The sequence below is a fragment of the Petaurus breviceps genome, unplaced genomic scaffold, assembly GCF_028583685.1.
Source record: "Petaurus breviceps papuanus isolate PSGF00001 unplaced genomic scaffold, PetGlider_PUasm1.0 38, whole genome shotgun sequence".
Classification (NCBI taxonomy): domain Eukaryota; kingdom Metazoa; phylum Chordata; class Mammalia; order Diprotodontia; family Petauridae; genus Petaurus; species Petaurus breviceps.
Window position 1 is genome coordinate 66,698,651 of NW_027186304.1, and position 25,384 is coordinate 66,724,034.

Sequence of the window (25,384 nt, forward strand, 5' to 3'; positions counted from 1 at the left end):
TAGCTTCACCTTCCACTACATCATAATGTCCACTCTACATGAGACTAGAGAGGGAAATTATTTTAAAAGGGAAGAAAATGCCACACATTTTAGAAAAGAAACAATTTAAAATTTTAGAATATTGATCAATAAGCTGGTTTCTGTAATTATTGTAGTACTTTTATATATGTATTCTCAGTGATTCAGTTATATAATCACACAAGGAATTTAGTTTTTAAGATTGGAAACCTGTCTTTGACTGTCCTTCTAAAATATCAATCCAGAAAAGGACACTGTATTAAAACACACACAAAAAAAAAGACTTTTAGGAATAGGCAAAAAAAAATGTAATTGATCAATTTTGCTATTTAAATCAGATTGTGTTTATTTGTAGGAGGGGGTGGGGAGTTGAGACTATAATGAAGTCTCCCTTAGTATCCTTCCCAAAGAATTAAGGTTAAAAATTATTTTCCTAAGATCATGTTTAATGCATATTTCATTTAAATTACTAGAAGAATATTTTAATTTGTTCATTAAACAATTAAGATAAATCGGTTTGATGTGATGACAGGTTCAATGAGTAATTTTCATTTTCATCAAATTTGTGAGCCTTCATTCAGTGAATATAATAAGCAGCTATTCTTGGATTGATTGGCACTGGTAGTTCAGTAAAGGAACAAGGCTAAGAGTCTTGTACTAAATTGACAAATTCCAACTTGATCTTGCATCTACATTTTGGGAAGGGAGTGGACAGTGGGGAAAGAGCATCAGAAATTCTAATGAGTTTAATTCAGTTCAATTCAACAAACATTTACTACACCTTCTACAAAGACAGAAGAAAAAGATTCAGTTACTGCCTTCCTGGAGCTTAAATTCTAGTTTAAATTTCCTTTGCATATGAATAATAGACAATACTTCACAAAGAATGTTGTCTAGAAGGTTCCCCTCAGTTATGAAATTCTAGGATTCTTGATTACTTTAATTAACATAAGGCTCTCATTTGGTTTGTTGGTATAACAGGAAAGATATTCAGTACAAGATAGCATTTGGCCCCTTCCCTGTACAGAAAAAACTCGATGTGACTTCTGAGTCAAACTCTCTGTTAACACCCTTTTTCAATCTACATTATAAAATACACTGACAGGAAAAAAAATGAAAAATAATACACCTCCAGCCTAATTGAAATCAGTACAATAGTTCTGGTAAGTTTTTGCTGCTGCTTGGGGAAGCAGATTCAAAATACTAGGTTAGCTTCTCCTTTGAATTATATCAACGATATCCCCTTACAGATATTGGGCCATAACTGACCAGACCAGTTTCTACAATGTGCTTGGCTAAAACATCTTCCCTGTCCAGACTGGTTTCTCCATGACTGCCCTTAATCAGATCCATTAATCTTTTGCTTACAGTATTGGTATCATAAAGACACCGCCAGTGAGTAGTATGACTATAAATCTGAGGCCTTCAAGAATTAATGCCTAAGATATCATCCCTGGCTGAAACAGGAACAGAAAGATCTTTAATTTAAGGTATTTGGGAGGTGTCAGGCCCCTGTGGACCTGATCAGTAGGTATTTTACAGAGCCAAATGTTCAACTAGGCAGTCAGTCAATCAAAATGAAGTTATTAAGTCAGGAACTGGGCTAAGCCCTGGCGATGCACAGAAAGTGCCCCACCCCCCAAAAAAGGGGGAGAAAGACCTTGTTTTCAAGAAATTCACAGTCTAATAGAGGAGAAAACATAAAAACAACCATGAACAAAACAGGTATATTCAGGATAAATTGGAGATAATCGACAGAGGCAAAGCATTGGTATTAAGGGGAATCAGGAAAGGCTCCCTGAAGAAAGTAGGATTTAAGATGAGGCTTGAAGGTAAGGAGGCGAAAGAGGCAGAGATGCATGGACTAGTTGGGAGATGTAGTGTCTTCTGTGAGGAGTAAAAAAGGAGTGAGAATGTAAAGTGTCAGTGTGTCAGTGGACCAAAGATTCTGTGAAGGGGAGTAAGGAGTAAGAAGACTTGAAAAGCAGGAAGAGGCCAGGTCATGAAGGACTGGAAGGGCTAAATTGAGGATTTCAAATTTGATCCTAGAAGTAATCAAGAGTCACTGGAGTTTATTGAATAGGGTAGTTATATGGTCAAATCATTGTTTCAGGAAGATCAATGTGACAGCTGAGGATGGAATGAAATAGGGAGAGATTTGAGTCAGGGAAACCAACCAGAAGACTAATCTCTTTTCTAGTTCAACCCCCTTTTCTGACCCTTTGTCACTACAGTATCATTGAGGGTGCAAATCTCAATCAACTGGTCATTCCTCCATTGTATAATGAGCAAAATCCCATCTCCACCTCCCCTAATTCCTGAGATTCAGTGCTGTTATAGTCAAGGATGGAAACCACCTCCCTATTCTCTTATGCCCAACTACTTCATTGAAATCCTTGTAGAGCCCCCATCATCCCTTCCATCCCCTTCCATCTGCCATCATTTCATAGATAACAAAGTTCACTTAATTCTAGATTTCTTTCCTTCACATTCTTTTTGTAAATTAAATTTTGTTTATTTTTAGTTTACATCATTTCCACAAGAATTTAAGTTACAAATTTTCTCCCTCTCTTTCCCCTACCCACCACCCCACAACAGCAATCCCACTGTATACCCCCTCCCCAAATCTGCACTCTCCTATATCCTTCCCCATTCTCCCTCTGACTCTCCAGGAGGGTAAGATGCCTGTATATCTTATTTCCCAGTTGCATGAAAAAAAATTTTATATACATATATATGTTTTTTTTAAACATTTGATTTTAAAATTTAAAATTCCAGATTCTTTCCCTTCCTCCCTCATCACTCACTCTTTACTGGGAAAATAGGCAATTCAATATAGGTTGTACATGTGTAGTTACACAAAACATTTCCATAGTTGATATATTGTGAAAGACTGACTATATTTCTCTCCATCCTATCCTGCCCCCCACTTGTTCTATTCTCTACTTTGACCCTGTCCCTTTTCAAAAGTGTGTACTTCTACCTTCCCTCCCCCAAACTTGCCCTCCCCTCCATCATCCCCTCCCCCCTACTCTCCTGTAGGGTGAGATACCCTATTTAGTGTGTATGTCATTCCCTCCCTAAGCCAAATTCAATGAGAGGAAGGTTGTCCCATTCCCTTTTGCCTTCCTGTTCTTCCCCTCCATTGTAACAGTTTTCTCTTGCCTCTTCTTTATGAGATAATTTACTTCATTCTGTCTCTCCCCATCTCCTTTCATTATATTCCTCTCACATCTCAATTTCACCTTTTAAGTATCATCCCTTCCTATTCAATTGGTCCTGTGCCCTCTGTCTATGTATACCTGTACACATATATACACACCTTCACATATGTATTCATATGCCCATATACCCTCCTATATAGAAATAAAAATGTATGTATTCATACACACACACATTTATATTCCCTTCAACTATTCTCATACTGAGAAAAGTCTCATAAGTTATCATTGTTGTTTTTCCATGTAGGAATGTAAAGTACAACTTATTTGATAAGTTCCTTGTGATTTCTTTTCCCTGTTCACCTTCTCATGCTTCCCTTGCTTCTTGTATTTGAATGTAAAATTTTCTATTCAACTCTCATTTTTTCATCAAGAATGCTTGAAAGTCCTCTATTTCATTGAATATTTTCCCCTGAAATATGATACTCAGTTTTTCTGTGTAGGTGATTCTTGGTTTTAATCCCAGCTCCTTTGACCTCCATAATATCATATTCCAAGCCCTTCAATCCCTCAAGGTAGAAGCTGCCAGTTCCTGGGTTATCCTGATTGTCTTTCCACAATATTCAAATTGTGTCTTCTTGGATGCTTCTAATATTTTCTCCTTGATCTGGGAACTTCAGGACCTGGCTATAATATTCCTAGGAATTTTCTTTTTGGGATCTTTTTCAGGAGGCAATCAGTAGATTCTTTCAACCTCTATTTTGCCCTCTGATCCTAAAATATCAGGGCAATTTTCCTTGAGGATTTCTTGAAGGATGATTTCTAAGTTTGTTTTTGATCATGACTTTCAGGTAGTCCAATAATTTTTAAATTATCTCTCCTGCATCTATTTTCCAGGTCACTGGTTTTTCCAATGAGATATTTCACATTGCCTTCTATTTTTTCATTCTTTTGGATCTGTTTAATAGTATCTTGATTTCTCATAAAGTCATTAGCTTCCATTTGCTGCAGTCTAATTCTGAAGGAATGATTCTCTTCAGTGAGCTTTTGAGATTCTTTTTCCATCTGGCAAATTCAGCTTTTTAAGGTATTCTTCTCCTCATTAGCTTTTTGAGCCTTCTTTGGCATTTCAATTAGTCTATTTTTAAGGTGTTATTTTCTTCAGTCAAGTTTCTGACTCTCTTTTCATGATCTTCTTGCTTCATTCTCATTTCTCTTCCCAATTTTTCCTCCACTTCTCTTATTTGGTTTTCAAAATCCTTCTTAAGCTCTTCTATTATCTATAACCAGTTCATATTTTTGTTGGAAGCTCTTGGTGCAGAAGTTATGATTTCATTGTCTTCCTCCTGTTCCATGCTTTGATTCTTTTTTTCCCCAAAAAAGGAATCCAAAGTCAGATTGCTGTGCTTGCTTTGCTTCCTTTGCCTGCTCATGTTGTCACTCAATTACTTGACTTTTGAGCTTTTTGCCACAGTAGATCTCTGCTTCCAGAGAGGGGAGCTTCATACCAAATCGCTGGGATTTTCACAGCTGTAAGAGCTATTAGTTGGCTGCCCTCTCTGAAGCTCCACAGGCTCTGGCTCACTGGTCACATACCCCAGGACCTCCACCCTAGACAGCAATCCAGATCCAAGCAGGTTAAAGCAAAGCAATTACCCTTCAGGATGGTTACTTGGTCCCCCTAAATCTGCAGGCCAGGAGCTCTGAAGTAGCCACGTGGCAGCATCCCCTACCCCTCAGCCGCTTCTCCCCCTGGGGACAGAGGCCAGACTGTACTCCCAGACTCCCTATTCTCAAAGTCTACACTGAGCTCTCACTTTGTCTTTGGCATCTATGGACTGATAACTCTGTAAACCACCACAGATGCTGGTGATCCACTCTCCCGAAGGACCTCTAGCCATGGCTGGTCAGGCCGCCCTGAGGGCTGGGCTCTGCTCCCCATAGGCTGCAATGAACCCTTCCTATCCACCTACTGGGTTGTCTTCAGCAGGAGGTTTGTTTCTCTCTGTCACTTTGTGTGTTCTGTAGCCCAAAAGTTTGTTTAGAGTCATTTTTATAGGTATTTGAGATGGCTATGGGGGGAGCACAGGGAGTTTTCCTGCTTCTATGCCACCATATGGGCTCTGCCCATCTTTCCTTCACGTTCTTTCCATCTCCTATCATCCATAGAAACCTGACTCCCTGTCTCAAGAAACCTAACACATCCCTATGCAATGAAGACTTTGCATTCCTCTGTATCCTCTGCAATAATGGGTGCTCCTCAGATGCTCGCCACCAGACTAGGCTGAGAGGAGGAGTATGGCTTATGCTATTCTCTCATCTGTTGCTGCATCTCCCATATCCATCCTTTTGCACAGGCTGTCTCCCATGACTAGAATTCATCCACTCTTGACATCCACTTCTTAGAATCTTTAGTTCCTTTCAAAGGGCCACATTTTTAATCTTCCTGACTCTTCAACTGAAAAATTACTTTGCTTATACTTACTATTTGTAAGTAAATACAAATAGAATATGAGCTCTTTGAGGGCAGGGAATTTGTCTTTTCATTTCTTTTCTTTGTTTATTTTTTGCCTTCCTAGTACATAGGAAAGTTTAAAATAAATGTTTGCTAATTGATTGATTAATGGATTATTCTTCACTACAACTTCCAAGCTCTATCCCTACCACCCTTACTTAATAACATTTCCTTACTTAAGACTTTCTCCATACATCTGCATTACTCTATTCTTCCAGATCCTTGTAGTCATATACTACCCTCCCAATCATTATTCTTCCTTTCTCAAATTAAGCACTAGTCTTAGTCTTTTTGGTTTAGTCTTCTTAACCAAGCTAAACCCTACCCTCATAGTCAAGTTTTCAACACACTTATCAATGTCCCTTTTAATGCCTCTTGCTTTTCAATCTTCCAAATTCCAATGATTTATAACGTCACTCTGACTCAACTGTCCACAGTGACAACCACACCTTTGATCTCACTATTCTCCATTATTTACAACCAACATGGACTGGAACCTTGAAATTCCTCCCTCTGATCATAGACTCTTAACTTTCCATCTCCCCCTATAATTCTTTCCTTCATCTTTACTTCAACCTCCAGTTATTCTCACTCCCCCTATTCTGCCAGTACATCTACCCAAATTTGGCCTCATTTTCTCACCTTCACAGTCAATAGTCATCAATTTGACCATTTCTTTGATCTCTTGCTCCTTTACTCTATAGTTGCTTTCACCTTGCCAAAACCAAACCTTGAGTTACTCCTACCATCTACCTTCTCTGCTCCTCATGTACAGTTTAATGCTATTGGAGGAAGTCTAATTACTGTTCTTCTGAGTCAATTACAAATTTATGCTATGAAATCCTACCTGGGCCCTCACTGCTATATTGGAATCCTTTTATCTTTCCTAATTGACTGTCATATATCTCATGGTGGATGTTTTGAAATCTTTCTTCCCATCTTAATTAATGCATACCACATTCAGACTTCTCCCTCTGAGCAGAGGACTTTATCTTTCTGATAAAATAGAGATAACTAGTCATTAACTTTCTCTTCTCTCCCATTACATATCTTAGAAACCTTTTACATTGACATCCTTCAGATCTTCTCCCAGTCTCTGATGGAGGAATAATATTTCTCATCACCTAGGTCACCCTTCTAATTATGTTTTTGATCCCATTCTCTGACATCTCTTCCAGGAGCTTGTTCTTTTCACCTTGGTATTTCAAGACCCTCACAAATTGCATCTAGTTTACCTTTCCAATCTTCTTTTAGAGCATTCACTTTCATACAACCTATATTCTGGGCAAACTGGCCTACTGGCTGATCTGTGAATCTGACATTCCAATTCACATCTCTTTGCCTTTGTACAGGCAGTCATTCCCCCTCCCCCATGTCTCAAATATACTCCCTACTTACTTCTCTTAGAATTCCTACCTCCCTTAAAGGTCCAGTTCAAGCCTATCCCTATCACCCTCTAAACCCCTATTTGGTATCCTTTATGTCCTTCATCAAGGACATTTAATCATCTGTGTACATGTTGTATTTCCTAGTATGATGTAAGCTCCTTGAGAGCAGGAATATTTATCATTTTGGTCCTTGTGTACATGTAGTCCAATAGAGTATCTTCACAAAGTAGGTACCTAATATAGTTGTTGACGTGAATAGGGTACAGTTCTATGTTTCTTTCCATAAGAAGCCCCTACCCTCCATTGGACCCTAATTCTCTGCCTCAGAAAACTTCCATCATCATCACTGCTGTATCCCATAAACCTTGACCTATGCAAACCTACCCTTTGAGTATGGCCAATGACTCTAACCAGAAAAGCTTCAGAAACTACATTTTATCCTTCTTCCAGACATGGTCAACTCCTAGATTCCTAAACAAAAGAACTTTCTTCCCGTAAAGAACTGAGTGAATTCAAGTTCTACTGTGAAAGGCCTTCTTAGAGTGGTAATTGTTTCCATTTGGTACACGGTTATCTCTGAAAGCAACTTTGACTTTGAAGCACCTGTGGATAGAGCATGGGGCCTGGAATCAGAAAGACCTGAATTCAAATCTGACCTCAGGTACTGATTATCTATGTTACCCTTGGCAAGTCACTTACATCAGTTTCCTCAACTGTAAAATGGTAATAATAATAGTACCTACCTCATAGGGCTATTGTGAAAATCAAATAAGATAATATTTTCTTTTATTTATAATAAAGGAGCTTAGTACAGTACCTGGAACATATTAGGTACTGTATAAGAGCTTATTCCCTTCCCTTCCTCTTCTAGGTGCCATTCCAAGGTCACCTTGAAGGTCAGAAATTTCTAACCCAACAGCACAAGAGCTGTTGGAGGGACATTTCAGGTTTAAAATAGGTTAAGGAGCTGTTATCTCAGGATAAATAAAAGAACAATTTTGATACTATGGAAAACTATAACACCATTGTTGAGTGAAGGTAGATAACTGGTATATAGCACACTTCATCTAGTGCAATCAGAACTGGACTGTTCTCTTCCTAATCCTTCATAAAATGTATGGCCTAAACAGAGTATCTAAGCTTATAGACAGTCTAAGGGCAATGGCCTTTCAAATAAAGTTATCTAATATTTCTTATTTCCTGCTAGGTTATAAAAGTTGCTGGAAAAGCTGTTCCTGTAATACATCTGCACTTCCTTGTATAGCCTCAGCTCAAAAAAAAAAAAAAGAGGAAGTGAAGAAGTCTGTCAAAAGTTGAAAAACCTAGAGAAATCTCCAACATTCTTAAATTTCTGGATGCAATCTTCTAGTGATTATCTGTCTTTGCCCTATCCCTTTAAATCCTTAGTTACCAAATGATGTCTTAGAAAAATCTCAAATTCAATCTGACTCTTACAGACACATGAGGGGGAAAAATAACATTTAGTAGGTTATGTAAATTTGCAAGCTGACCTGAATTAGTATACTATACACTTGAATAATTATGTGCCCAAATTTCTGTTTTTGCCAATCTAGTTCATAGAATCATAAATTTAAAACTAGAGTGAGTCTTTGAAACCATTTATGCAACCTCCTCTTTTTATACACTAGGAAACTGAGTTCCAAGAGGTTAAGCGATTTGACCAAGATCACACAGATAGAGGATGGGAGATCTGAGATTTGCAACCAGGTTCTCTGATCCCAAATCTAGCACTCTTAACACTGAACCACTCTGATTACCATTAAACAAGAAATGTTGTTAACATTGGATTAGAGACTGCTAACTAAAAGACTTTTAGGGTGTCTTTGCCATTATTGTAAATAATAAAATAATTAACTAATTAATAAAAAACAATTTATTAGGAAGTTACTAAGTACAAAGCACTGTCCTATGCATTAGGGGTATAAAGAAAATATGACACAAGCTTATGTTAATTTAGAAATGCCATTTGTACCCCATATATTTGATATGCATTGATGGAACAAAGGAGCCTGAGATTCTTGTTAATCATGTTTAGCTGGCTGACTGACTAGTAAAGATTTATGCTTACTAGAGAATAACAGTTAAACTAGTTAGTCACATTCTTTATGATATAAACTAATGGTATAAACTAATCATTACTTTTATCTTCAGTTCTCCAAGACCTAATTCTCAGATAACCCTAGGACCTTCCTGAAGCTTCTACCATTGCATGTTGGAAGGGAAATTATTCACATTCCCACATCTGAGAGTACAGTTAATACCAGGTTCCAGCCTAACACCTATATATTATCCAGATTTTATGTAACTGAATGGGAAGAGAATGTGCGTTAGGGGTTGAGAAAAGAAAGAAAATTTGCAAAATTAAAGAACCTGGGGGACCCTGCTCAGCAGTATGGCAGCTAGATGGCTACATGAGGACAGCAAGAAGTTATATTCCCTTCAAAATCAAATGCTATATCCTCTTTGTTATCTAGACACATCTCAGTGTTTAAAATAAGTAGTTGTTTAAAAGTTACCAAATTCAATCAAGTTTGTCAATTTGACAAATATTTCAGCACCAAACACTGTACTAAGTGTAAAAGGAGGATGAATTAGATAAAGTTTTGCTGACCTTTAGTAACTTACAATAAATACTTTTAAACTGACTGACTAGAGAAAGCAGATCCTTAAGAAAAAGAGAAGACCTTGGTGAGAAATTTTAGACAAATGACAAAAAGTAGCTGACTGAATCTGTGGACATGCCTATTTATCACGGGTCATTTTCTCCTAGTATCTACCTTGTCCAAATTCCTGAACTGTTTGCATCCACTGCCATAGACAGAAAAGTCATGGTTCCCTAACCACATAGTCAAAACCCTCCCCCACAGAGCACCTACATGGGCATCTTCTTTAGCCTACAGATGCTGCTGTAAGTCACAGGTAACTTATACAGAAGGAATGAAGGAATCCAAAATAATCAAAAGCTACAAAGACCGTATTGACTTGATTATGTCCAGGACTTCTTTCAAATCTCTTCTTGACCATCCCCATTATCCCTATTGTCATTGCCAAAGCCCTTACTCAAACTTGTCAATAATCCAATGAATCTGTAAGCTTATATCAATGTGGGTTTCTCTCTATTAGTGAATGCCGGTGACCATTCTTAAAGAAGCTGTAGCTAATCACTGCCTCCCTTCCTAGCCTTGAACAGAATCCAGCAACAAATTATGCTTTCTGAATCACTGCCTATCTGCTTTTCACTCTTCTAAATCCAGGACAGTGGAATGGACTGGCCTCTCCTCCGTACTGCTGGTAGATGGATTTTATCTGGATAAAGAAAGGAGGAGGGGGGTGGGAAAAACTCCAGGCTTCTCTAGAAGACATGTAGGAACATTTTCCTGTTATTGTTCAGTCATATCCAACTCTTCATGACCCTAGTTGTGGTTTTCTTTGCAAAAATACTGGAGTACTTTGCCATTTCCTTCTTGAGGTAAAAAGGGTTAAGTGACTTACTCAAGGTCACACAGCTAGTAAATATCTGCGGCCAGATTTGAACTTGGGAAGATGAGTCTTCCTGACTTCAGAACCAGCACTCTGTCCACTACATCACCTAGATGTCCTAAAGTTAGGAGGCCAGTTAAAAGCTCAACTCCAACATAAGTTATGTGATGACCATGGGCAATCTGAACCTAATTTCCCTTATCAGTAAGGTAGAGACAATTATATTCCCACTACCCACCTCGGAGGGCTGCTGTGAAGATCAAATAAGATGATATATAAAAAGTTCTTTATATTATTTAAAAAGCTATAAAAATGTCAACTATTACTAATTTTAGGATTATTGGTAGACTGAGAATGGAATACACATCCTATATTAAGAGAAAAATAGCTTGAGTCCTAATACCTAGTAATCAATGCTGTTACTATACCAGATCTTCATTATCCAATTCATTCATTTAAATCACACCATTACTAGAGAATAAAGTTGTCCATGGCACTGCCCATTATAGGCAGTATCAATTATGGTGAATTGAATGTAAGCCTGTCCTCATTCTGTTGCTCCAGAAATGGGAAGGAAGAAGGGATCTAGTCTTCAGCTTCTTGCCTCAGATTGTTTCTGCCTGAAAAAGGGAAACAATATGAAAACAGCCAAACAGTACCCCAAAAAGGAAGTGACCTAGTACTTGGCTGGCTGTCCAAATGGAGAAGCAAGGGCAGGAAAGAGAATACAGGTTAGTGTCAGATTCAGGATTTCAATCTCCACTATGCATATAAATCATATTCTCCATGGACAACTATAAATGACCTGGCACATGTTTCTCCCCAGAAGCTGACCCAGAAATGAGAGGATAGGGCTAATTATGCCTATGGACACCTGTTATTCTTTTAACCATTTAAACTTAAAGTCAGCAGGGTGTAATGCCAAGCAGAGGCAACTTCCCAAAGGTTCAAAATACCAGCATAGCCACTCTCCATTTTATTCAGTGACAAATTAAGAACAGAGAAAATCAAAATACAGCACAATTCAAAATACAGCATTCACCAAGTGTAATTCAATAATTTCTAAGTACTACTCCACCCCTGGAAAGTACATTCATTTAGTCCATCACAAAGACCCTCTTCTCAAATGGAGATTAGTTTCCAATCATAAACAAAGTACATTCATCTGGTCAGTCACAGAGCACAAAAAAAAGTCAAAAGTTTCCCCACCCCTGCATCACAACTGAAGCTTAAGATAATCATCACAGAATTTAATACCCAAAGAGAGGTCTTCTCTTCATCTTAACCTGAGGCAAGTTCTCAGCAATCTCTGTTCCTGAGGAGACAAAGCTTAGCAAGGCCACAAGATACATTGCCAGTGTCCTCATTAATTCATTCTCTGTCTGCAGAATAGTCCTAGGATCCCTGAAAACATCAAGACTCTCTTCCAGGATTTCTGTAAACATGCAACAAGAAAATCATTCTTCAGGGCTTCAGAACCAACAGCAAGGTTCCAGGACCTCTGAAACAACAGCACTGTCCTTCACCAGTGGACACAATTCACTCTCTGTCTGCAGAACAGTCTCAGGACCTCTGAACCAACAGCACTGTCCTTCACCAATGGACGAATCTGGCAAAACAACATCAAAACAGACAGACAAAGTACCAGCATCACAGCCATGTCTCCTCAGTCCTTGGCAGCTCTGGGTGGCAACTCTCAAAAGTCCTGGGCAACTCAAACTGGCCCTCAGCAATGCTCTCCCTCTCTCTGCCTCCATGATGCTGCTTCCAAAAGTTCTTCTGCCTCTCTCTCTCTGCTTGTGCCTCTCTAAATCCATGTCACCAGCTCCTCCCAGTTCAGCCCTCTCTTTTCATGTCAACAAGTCCATCCCACAAGTGGGATTCACAAGCTCTGGGTTTTAACACTCAACCAAGCCAATACAGGGGATGTTTAAAATTCCATTACTATTACACAGGGTTAGCAGCCACTGAGGATTTAGAACATCTGGCCAGCCACATTGGACATTGGTATCCAAGAAAGCAAAGGAAGACTGCCTTTAAGGCTTGTGAGGACCCAGAGTGGCTACAGAGCTGTTTGGATTCTGTAAATTGATGGATAACCTTTCCTCCTGTTTATTCTAGAAGAAATGGAAAGGTTTTAATAAAAGAATATGAATTGTGTTTCTGAAACTCTTGAATTTGGTATATATAAAGAATCCTATATATTTTGAGCTACCTGGGTTGAGGCCTTGGGTTTTTTAGGCATTTTGATAAAAATTTCAATACAATTAGCTTTCTTTGCAATAGTATGTATTTTATTTTATTCATTTAAGACATTCTTCTGAGAAGAGGTCTATAAGTGTTAAGTTATCCCTATTTTACAGTTGAGGAAAGTGAAACAGACAAAAGTTGTGACTTGTGCAGGCTTACACAGCTAGTAAGTTTCTGAAGACATTTGAACTCAGATGTGACTAGCTTCTTCTAGTTCATGACATAAAAGCTAAGAATCCCTGGTTTAAGGGAAGCTTCAGGAATTCAACCTATGCAGTAGTTATTTTAATTTATTCCATTTTTATTCCTTTTCTTCCTAAGTTATAAGTTAAATAATGCTGCTGTGATTCACTCTAGTATTCTCTACTTGTGATTGAATTACATTGAAAGGCAGCAAGAAAGAATGGAAGGCAGAATTTTCTCCCATGATCTAGGTCTTAGCTAAGAGTCAGTTGTGTGTGACCCAGGACATAAGTAGAACTAAGAAAGCTTGAGTTAACCCCTACATTTCCAACCAACCCTATTGTGAGCCAAGACCTGCAACACTTTGAGTTAACTTTGACTCAACTGGTTTTATCTGAGATCCACCAGCTTATAAGGTCTTTGGACAAGAAGTATATAAAAAGACAAGAAAGTTTTAGGATTTGGGCAGGCAACTTCCTTGAAGATTGCTTTTAACCTCCTTGGTAGAGGCTTTTACCTGTTTTTGTCTTTCTGGATTACTTACTACTGTCTTGGGGACTACTTTTGCCTGGAGATTGTTGGATATGTTTTTAATGAAGAAATTGTTTATCATAACCCTTTCACTCAGTGATTAATAGCTCCAGATGTGGAACCATGACAAGGACAGAGTGCAACTGGATACACAAATATGCAAACATACAACATGCATATGTACACACATACACACACATATACACACAGCCTCAGAAAGAGAAGAGCTAGAGAACAGTGATAGCTGGCTGTCTGAAAACCATGAACAACTTGCCATTTCCTAGGTCCCTTAGTGCTGCCCCATGACTTAAAGTTTGAATTCAGTCAAAGGGTTGCAATTGAGGACCTAGAGGGCCACATGTGGCCCTGAAGCCACAGGTTCCTGACTCCTGTTCTAGAGTGTGCATGAAGATTCTAGCACTTCATCAACCAAGAGGATCAAGTAATTTGATAGAATTTCCCTCCTCTTCCCCAGTGAATAAAATGTGTATAATTTCCATTCAAAAACAAGTTTCATAAGTTTTGGAGTTGAAAATATAATTTAAAATGGTGCAATTAGATACATGCATTATTTAAAATTGGAAATTGATTCTAACTTCTATGCTATGTGAATTTTTTTCTATTTTAATGGAAAGTATGACTAATTATTTACTGAAGTTTATGAATCTAGTATCAACCTAATCAACAATTAAATCCATCAATAATCATGTATGAAGCACCTCCTAAAGGCCAGGAATTGTGCTGGGTGATAGGAATACAAATACAAAGAATGAAATAAGCCCTGCTAGCAAGGAGCTCAAATTCTAATGAGGAAGAGAGCAAATAAGCATATAAGTATGTGTTCAGGAATACCACAGAAAACGCTACAAATGCCAGTTGGAAACTTCTGACCTGCAGATTCCTCAACATGGAGCTTTCATTGCCAGGCCCAACACGATTCTATAAATTTCAGAGTTTCCTGAACTACTCCAAAGTGTAAGTTATAGGAGAGGGGGTTTGTTGATCTATTCCTATGGTTTGTTAGTGTTTTTAAATAAATGATGGTTATATTTTATTGAAGGTTTTGTCTACATGGGATATAATCATGACTTTTTCCATGTTTATTGATATTATTAATTAGGGATAGGTAATGGACCGATGATTCCATTGGCACAAGAAGTTTCTAAGTGATGAAATTTCTTTTACCAATCTAGATCAGCACTTTCTCTGCAATTTGTACTCTTAGGTTGTGGCTTGGAGGTTTTATGATAATGCCAGTCTGTGTCAATGGTGGGACTCGAACTTGCATCTTTCTAATTCTATGGTGGACTAAACACCATGTTTTGACTACCAATAGACCATATAAATATAACTATCATTCTCATTGCACCTAGCCCATAAGGCACAGATTCAAGATACAATAAAAATAAAAGGATCTTATATTTGCATAATGTTAATGGCTATAAAACTTTCAAACCAAGTATTTTATCACAAACAATAATTCTTGTGGGGATACAGGGCAGATATGATCATTTAAAATCAAAATAGTAAGTTCTAAAACAATTTACATTTTTGAGCTACAACCAAGCTTTCACAACATTCACCATCAAATAACATTAAAATAACACCTCAAATCCAATTCTGAAATGGCAGGGCCAACAAAAAAGTCAGGGTGAGACATTGCTCCAGTCCAAAACAACTTAGAAGACCAGCAGGAGAGGTCTATGACACTGGGCTGGGGGGCTGATCCAGAGTCTAAACTGTGGCAACACCAGCTTTGGGCCTTAGAGGCAGTGACAATAGCTATAGATTTCAGAGTTCTCAAGCCAGAGACAGTAAGGAGATCCCTATGTTAGCACTAGACATAGGACCAGACACTGTTAGGAACTCCATTGCCTATATTGACTTCCAGGTCACAGTTTCCCTTCCAGGGCAAAGCAGAGTACTTTTGGTCATAAAGGATCAGAGGCCCTGAGGAGCAGTATTGCTTTCAGTCACAAGGGAGGAGGGACCCTGAGGAGCAGTAGAACTTGTAGCTACAAAGAGATCAGGAACCCTTCATAGGTAAAGACCAGAACTCAGACCAGGAGAGCAGTGATCATACCTCTTCCCATATCACATCACCTTGGAAGCAGCAAAATCTTCCTAATTTCCAAAACTGTCTATGAAAACAGCAGTTTTTTTTAAAAAAGAGCCTGAAACCTAGGACTATGCTTCATTCCCACCCCAGGAATAGAGGCCAACTTTAATATAAAGTTCAAAGTCAAGAAATATGCTAGTAAAATGAGAAAATGATAAACAAAAAATAACCTGACCATAAAAAGTTACTATAGTGATAGGGAAGATTAAGACACAAACTTAGAAGAAAATAATGATGTCAAAACAGCTACAACCAAAGCCTCAAAGGAAAAAAAAGATATATATGGGTATATACATACATACACACATGCATTATATATATATATATATGTATATATATATATATATATATATATACATATGACAAAATAATTCCTGGAAGAGCTAAAAAATTATTTTCAAAATCAAATAAGAGTGGTAGAGGAAAAATTTGGAAAATAAATCAGAGTAATACAAGAAAATTATTCAAAGAGAATTAATAGCATGATAAGAGGCTCTTACCTCAAATACCAGAGAATTTGACTCCTTAAAAAAAGAATTGGTGAAATGGACTAAGAGGAAGAAAGCTCACTGAAGAAAATAATTATTTTAAAAATTAGAATGGACAAGTGGAAACTGATGACTCCATGAGACTTTAAGAAACAATGAAACAAAGTCAGAAGAATGGAAAAATAAAAACAAGTCTAAAATACCACATAGGAAAAATCAACTGACCTAGAAAACAGTTCAAGACAAGGGAATTTAAGAATTATTGGACTACCTGAAAGCCATGATCAAAGAAAGAGCAAAAACTTCATATTTCAAGAAACAATAAAGGAACCTTGTCCTGATATCCTAGAGTCAAAAAGGTAAAATAGAAATTGAAAGAATCGCCAATCATCTCCGGAAAAGATCCCAAAATGAAAACTCCTAGGAATACTATAACCAAATTGCAACACTCCCAGGTAAAAGAGAAATAATTCAAACAACCAGAAAGAAACCATTAAAATACCCTGGAGCCACAGTCAGGATCACACAACACTTAACAGCTACCACATTAAAGAAGCAAAGGACTTGGAATATGATATTACAGAAGGCAAAGGAGCTAAGTTTACAACCAAGAATAACCTACCCAGAAAAACTGAGTATAATATTTCAGGTGAAAAAAGAACTCAGTTGTACATGGCACCTTCACAAAACTTGACCACGTATTAGGGCATAAAAAACTCACAAGCACCTTCAAAAAAGCAGAAATAGTAAATACACCCTTCTCAGACAATAATACAATGAAAAATTACATTCAATAAAGGATTGAAGAAGCATAGATTAAAATTTAATTGAAAACTAAACAATCTAATTCTAAAGAATAAGAGGGTCAAAGAACAACATAGGAACAATCAATAATGTCATTAATGATAATGACAACAATGAAATAACATACCAAATTTGAGGGACACAGGCAAACTAGTATTTAGGGGAAATTGTATATTTCTAAAGGCACATATATCAATAAAAGAGAGGAAGATTAGATCAATTAACTGAGTATATGTAATGGGAATGGAAATTTAAAGATCTTCCCTGCCCCCTTAATAAGCCTAGGGAAGACTTTCCCTGCTTTGAAAATAAACTCTGCCCCCTAATTGGCTTAATGTAGTCACATGGAGCATGTGATGGGAGGAGTTTGCTAAAGGATGGAGGACAGCCCACAGGAAGCTGGGAATCAGAGCCAGAGAGATGGTGGGAAAGAGAGGATGCTGAGGCAAGAAGCTAGGTTTGTGAATAGATATTGATCTTATATTGGTTTGTGGGAAGGCTAAAGGATACTGTGGCTCTTTGTGTTGTTATGGCTTATTAACTGCTTTGCTACTATGATGGAATTGGCTCACTGGTTTTGGGATTTGGTTTTCTGATGTCTGAATAAATGCTTTGCTTCTGTCTTTTATATGGAGAGTCTGTTATATTTTGTTATCAAGCACCATACAGGATTATTTGTAGTCATGGTCAGTGATATAAATATTGCATTGACACTACAACATATAAATAAACAAACCAAAAAAAGCCAGAAGAAAAATAAATTTGAAATCCCCAACTAAATACCAAAATGGAAATCCTGAAAGTCAAAGGAGAGATTAATTAAGCTGAAAGTAAAAACTCATTGAACTAACAAATAAAACTAGGAGTTGGTTTTATGAAAAAATTAAAAACACCAATAAAATAGATAAACCATTTGTTAATTAGATTTTAAAAGGAAAGAAGGAAACCAAATTACCAGTATCAAAAATCTAAATGTGTAATAAAAAAGAAAAAAAAATCTAAAGGTGAATATGCCACCAATGAAGATGAAATTAAAACAATTATTCAAAGTTATCTTGCCCAATTGTTTACCAGTAAAATTGACAATAAATGGATAGATATTTACAAAAATATAAATTGCCCAGATTAAGAGAAGAGAAAATAGAATAATCTTAAAAAAAGAAATTGAACAAGAAAAACTATAAGTATAATTGAACATAATTTTAAAAGATAAAAATCATATGATTACATCAATAGACACAGAAAAAAAAAGCTTTTGACAAAATACAAAACCAATTCCTATTAAAAAAATATGCAAAAGCATAGGAACCAATGAAGCCATTCTTAAAATAATAAGTAGAATCTAGCTAAAACTAAAAACAATAATCTTCTGTAATAGAGATAAACTTGAAATCTTCCCAATAAGATCAAAGTCTTTCTGACAGGAAGGAAACAAAATTATCACTCTTTGCAAATGATATTATGGTATACTTAGAAAACCCTAGAGAATCAATTAAAAACTAGTTGAAACAATTAACAACTTTAGCAAAGTTGCAGGCTATAAAATAAACCCACTTAAATCACGAGCATTTTTATATACTACCAACAAAACCCAACAAAAAGAGGTAGAAATAGAAATTCCATTTAAAAGAACTGCAGACAGTATAAAATATGTGGGAGTCTACCTGTCAAGACAAACCTAGGAACTACACAAAGTCACATTTTTTTTTCTCACAAATAAAGAAAAATCTTTTAAAAATTGGAAAAATATTCTTTATTCATGGGTAGACTGATGGTCCAATATAGTAAAAGTTACTATTGTACTTAAGTTAATTTACTTACTCAGTGTCATAGTAATTGAACTACTAAATAATTATTTTATAAAGCTAGAAAAATAAATAGAAATTAATCTGGAAGAACAAAACATCAAGAATATCAAGGGAATCAATGAAAAAAAAAATATGAAGGAAGGCAGCCTAGTAGTACAAGTTTCAAACTATATTACAAAATGGTAACTATGAAAACAATCTGGTACTGGCTAAAAAAGAGTAGTGTATCAGTGGACTAGATTAAATACACAATAGTAAATGAAAATAATAATTGTGTTTGATAAACCCAAAGATCCTAGTTTTTGTCACCATTTGACAAAAATTGCTGGGAAAACTGGAATGCAATTTGGAAGAAAATAGGCATAGAACTGGGTTTCACACAGTATTCTAAGATAAGGTTAAAATGTATAAATGATTTAAACATAAAGGGCAATATCATAAGTATATTAAGGAATCATGGGAAAATGTACCTGTCAGATCTATGGATGAGGAAAGAGTTTATAATCAATCAAGAAATATAGAGGATCATAGAAAATAAAATCAAAAATTTTGATATCATGAAATTAAAAAGATTTTGCACAAATAAACTAATGCAGCCAAAATTAGAAGGAAAATGGGAAACTGGGGGAAATTTTTACAGCAAATTTCTCTGATAAAGTCCTCATTTTTCAAATATATAGGAAACAGGGCCAAATTTATTAAAATAAGAGTCATTCCCCAATTTATAAATAGGTAGTTTTCAGAAAAATAAATCAAAGCTATCACTATTCACATGAAAAAAATGTTCCAAATCACTATTGATCAGAGAAATGCTAATTAAAGCAACTCTGAGGTACTACCTCACAAACTATCAGAAATAACAGATACTGGAGAAGATAAAGGAAACATAGGTACATTAATGAACCACTGGTAGAGTTGTGAACTGGTCCAACCATTATGAACCAGATTTCAAATTCCATTTGGAACTAGGTCCAAAGGTCTATATGTGCATATCCTTCAATCCAGAAATACACAGCAAATTTGGAATTCAATTTTAAGTGAATATTAAAAATATTTTTAAATTATAGTTTTGATTCATAGCATGATTGTTAGTTGCTTTTTAAAGACACTGTCTATAAAGAACTGATAAATAGAAGCATGTATAGAATAACTTAACATATATATATATATATATATATATATATATATATATATATATATATAACTATTGTGTCTAGTGGTAGCCATCTCTAGGGTGGGGGAGGGAAGAAAAAAAGAAAAATTTACATGATAATTTCATTGTATATTTGAAAAAAATTGCAAGTTGTACATAGTAGGTTTACAGTTTCATATGTAATAATCTTTTTTATTGAACTAGGGAAATGCTTGTTTTATTCCATAAATTAAAAATAATTTTCTTTTTGCTTTCAACCACAGTTTAAGTTGCACTTTTTTTTTTTGGAGGGCAATTGGGGTTAAGTGACTTTCCCAAAGTCACGCAGCTAGTGTCTTTGTCTGAGGCTGGATTTGAACTCAGGTCCTCCTGACTCCAGGGTTAGTGCTTTATTCACTGTGTCACCTAGCCACAACTATTTTTTTTTTAAAGAGAAGCGTTTGTATGTCCAAGAATCAGGACTCTATATATTCAAGAAAATAACATCTCCTTTATTGACTAGGTGAAAAAAAAATATGGAGGAACCACTTTTGTTATCAACAAATATCAATTATGTATTAGGCTCCACATGTCAAAAATAATCTGTTAACATCATGATTAAACATAAAAGGTTGATTTAAGAAAAGGGAAGAATAAATACAAATACACATTGCATACTCTAAATGAAATGGAACTTGCTGAGTAAAACTGCAAAGTTTTTTATATTCAAAGTTTATTCCTCGGTGAATTTAATTCTGGGAAGATGATTCAAGTTGGTTTTATTTCACTAGTTAATTTGAGGAATATTGTTACTAAAAGAACATAATCTTTTGGAAATGTGTTATTAAAATTCAGATAACTGTTCATGAGGTCAATGTCAAAAAATTTTAAAGGTTAAAAACTTTAAAATGTAGAGCATACCATATGGTTAGTGTGTTATAGGCATTCACAGGAGAATGGATATGTTAATATAGCTATACTGAAATCTTAATGCTGCATTCATAGCATATCAGCTTCCTCCATTACTGTCTCCACTCAGTTCGGCTGGGACTACTTGTCATTCATTTCATTCAGTAATGATTTAGCTATTGGGAGAGGGTAACAGTGGAGATCTTTGTACACCTGTGGATACTGTCTCAGCCATTTTTTGAGACATTCCCAGGCTTGGAAAAATAGACCATTTACTTCATCTTTCAACTAGTGGGCAGGCTATTTAAAAGCAGATGCCAATATCACTGGCTTGAATTGTGGTTTTAATATCTGCTTAGAGAAGCTCTGGATTTTTATCACAGTTCAAGACATGAACATTTAAAAAATAGGTTCTATAAAGATAACACTACCTACCACTGAAATTTTTTTTCAAGTTTTGATTTAGATCAAACTTCAATCTGACATTCAGAGTGAAGTAGCTTCTTATAGTTAAAACAGTGCTGTAATGTCTGGCACAATCTTATCCTTAATTAGGCAAAACTGTCACCAAAGTTAGTTGAATAACATCAAATTATTTCAGATTGTTGTAAATTGTTAGAAATATATATTCCAATGTCAAATTTCCTATTTGCTCAATCACATAGTGATATCAAGATATAAAATGTTATTAAAACTAAGAACTTTATTTTCTTGAGGTTTCAAAAACTGGGATTTTCAAGCAAGTACTTATTTAAATACATCAATGGATCTGAAATCTCATCTATATGAGTAACTCCCAACAATGGTGCCAATTTTAGTGCAGCCACACCTGCTCATGCATCTCAATTCTTACCCAAGTCCTCCCATAAATCATCTGTAGCTTAAGCAGTGATAATTATTCTGGATTTGGGGACTGAGGATCTGAGATGGAATTCTAGTGCTGTCACAACCTATGTGACCTTAGGCAAGCTATTTAAGCTCTTTGGCTGTGTTTCTTCATTTGTAATAAGGCCAGATTGAACCAGGTGAGCTCTCTTTCAGCTCTAAACCAATGATCCAATTTTCTGTGGCTCTTTTAACATTACATGTGCACTAGTGTAGCATATAGGTTATTCATTTGTTATCACTCACTCTTATTATATGATCAACCCATCTCTTTTTCTGGTCAAACATCTGTATAAATAAGTATTTTTTGGAAATCTAAAGAACAATAAGACATTAATAACAAATTCTTGACCACTATGTCATATATACTGAGTTATCCTCATAGAACATGTTTTTAAAATATTCATTTCTTGAACTGTGATAAAAACCCATAGCTTCTCTAAGCAACTTAAAAAAAAAACCAACACAATTCAAGCCAGGGATATTGACATCTACTTTCACATAGCCTGTCCATTAGTTAAAGGTCTATTTTTTGAAGCCTGGGAATGTCTCAAAAAATGGCTGAGTCAGTTCCCACAGGTTTACAAAGATCTCCACTGTCAGCCCCTCCCAATAGCCAAGTCATGACTGAATAAATATATTATCTACCAGTATGTCAAATACACATATATAATGGCAAAAAAGTATTCAAACTTTGTCATTGTTCTTTATGCTGGACAAACTAATCTAATCCTAAATTGTCTTTTGTCAATAATAAATAATTCAGATATTTTCATGATAATGCATTTATTATATTGATTATTTTTAAAATCCTTAAGGAATCTAAATCTTGGTAACCAGTTGGCATATTTCTTTTGAATTAAAAAAGTAAATGAGATAAAAAATACTTTGCAAATCTTAAAATGCTGTATTGTATACAGGTCAACTTTTGTATCACTATTACTTGCAGACCTTAAAATGCTATATAAATGCTAAATATTGTTACTTTTTTATTGTTAATGTTTTCCTGGAATATATGCTAATATTTTATCCTACATCTAAAGGAAGACTTTGAGGATAGAGAATATTTTTCTTTTGTTTAATTAATAATTCTCATCCATAAAGTGATCTCCTAACAACGGTGTAGAAGAAAACATGCCAGTGCAAAACTAAAGCACAAGGATTTATTCACAGTCACACTTCTCATAAAAGTCAGAGCCTGGACTTGAACCAAGGCCCTCTACCCTAAATCCTGAACCCTGTCCATTATGCCACAGTTCCTTTGATATCTGTGCATAGATCCTAATATTCAACATCTGGAACAAGGTGTGGATACTTGAAAAATGTTACTGCCTGTTGTTAAAAGAAAAGTCACAGGACGCCCCTTATCAGTGGGATTAAATATCCAGTGGCCATTTTGTACAGCACCATGCCCTCATAGAGGAAAATTCTTAATCTATGCTTTAAAAAAAAAAAACCTTGTGGCATTTTTAAGGTTTGAAAAATTAATCCCTCAAGAGATATCAACTCTTTATAAATTTCACAAAAATCTTTCATTTCAGAGGCTAAGAAACATCTGGTTCATTCAAGGGCATAGATCATTATCTTAAGAACCTGGAGCAGTTAAAGCCCAAGAGAATAAAATGCCATGGAAAGTACATTCAACATTATTGGAAATGTGTTTTATTGCAAAATAGTAAAGATTTATGACTGAGTCATGAGGATTAGTAGTACAGTTTTCTCACTTTCTTTTATAAATAAATCATATTCATAATAACTTCGTAAAACATCAGTAAGATACAGTATAATTTTAAGTCACATAATAAATAATAACTAAAAATATGACTAAGCCCATTTAAATTTATATCCAAAATGCCCTAGTAAATTTGAATGTAATTATTTTAGAGGTCTGAGAAGGATTCCATTTTGGAAACCAGAATTTAATTACTACTCAATGTAGCTTCATGGATATCAGATTAAAATATGTATCACTAAGAGTTTTATTTAGATTATTAATTAATATCCATACACCCAATTTCACTTAAAGACTTATGAACAATGTGATAAATTTAGTCTGCATAGAATCTTTCTGAATTTATTTTGATATGGTAAAGCAATAAGAAAACATTTCATTTATAAATCAAATATTCAATATAAGTGTTTCTATTCTAAAAATGGGTAATAACATGTAGATAAAAACCAAGACATAGGAATACCTCTCTAGCAATCAGGGACATAAAACTATATACCAGAGCAATGTAACAGAATTATAGAATTTTCATAGTTGGGAGGGAACCAGCATAAATCTCTTATTTTTCAAATGAGGAAGCTAAAGGACAGAAAGATCATACAATTTACCCAAGGTCACACAGCAAGTATGTGACAAATACTATTGATTATATTTTGATACTTTCAAATCTCAACCCAGTTTTCTACTTCTAATGCAACCACATTTGTTCAGGCTCTCATTAACTTTGACAGACTCTTGTAATAGGCTTCTAACCAGTCTCCTGACTGGCATAGCTCTTCTCCAATCCATCCTTCACATAACATATGTCAATAATCAATCAACCAATATGAATTAAGCACCTATGATGTTGCAGGCACTTTAACAGTGTCTGTGAAGAGCTGGAAGTAATCTTCCTTATGCATCACTTTGATAATGTCACTCCTCTCTCTCCTTAAAACCCTTTGGTGTCTCCCCATCGCTTTCCAAATAAAGGATAAACTTCTGTTCTTGGCATTCGAGGCTATCCACAATCTGGCTCCAGCCTCCTTTTTGGGCTCTATCTCATACTACTACCATTCATGTTTTCTGCATCACAGCCAAACTGGAATATTCTTTGTTGCTCATTTTCATCATCATTACCTAGTATCCATATTTTTTTTGTACCATGACCATATGCTAGGAATGTACTCTTAAAATATCTCCATCTGTTTAAGTTTCTATTACCTCAGGTGCCTCTCCTTCTATGGAGCCTTCCATAATCAACCTCTATGAAGTATTATCCTCAAATTTCTTTGAACTCCTTGCCTGGACCTGTCCTATGTCTTTATTACATTCTCCCTTATATCATAGTCACTTGTATACATATCCTTCGGGGTCTATTAGATTGTAAACCTCTTGAGAGTCTATGTCACATCATTTTATCTTTACCACCTATAGCAGCAAGCACCCTAGCATACCTATGATGGCTGCTAGAACAGGCCCTTTGATTTGCTTTTCTAAAGGAAAGCAATTCAAAAGGTGTTAACAATCTTACTTTAATAAAATATAGATATCATTCACTTAGTTCAGGGGAAAAAAATCAGCACCCTGAACTTCAGAGAAAATATAAACAGAAGTTACAAGTAGATAAAAAAAATACAGACAAAGAAAATAACACAATTCAGCAGACTAATAGACAGGGTTTCTAGCTGTCTAAACATTACATACATACAGTGTTAGTTATCAAAGAGAGAACCATCAATATCTGGGTTTTCAAAGCTAATCTGGCCAAATCATACAACTCTTCCCAAAGTAAGCCCCAAAGCAAAACCTCACCTCAGGATATATATAGCCTTCTCCAGGGTCAGAGAATATCACAATCTGCATGACCCACTGCCTGATTACAAAATAACAAAAGGCATGGGTGTTCCTGAAAAACAAGCCTCCCCTAAGCAAAATTCTCCTGATGGATTCCAAGTCAGGCCCATTAAGAAGCAGGGAAGAT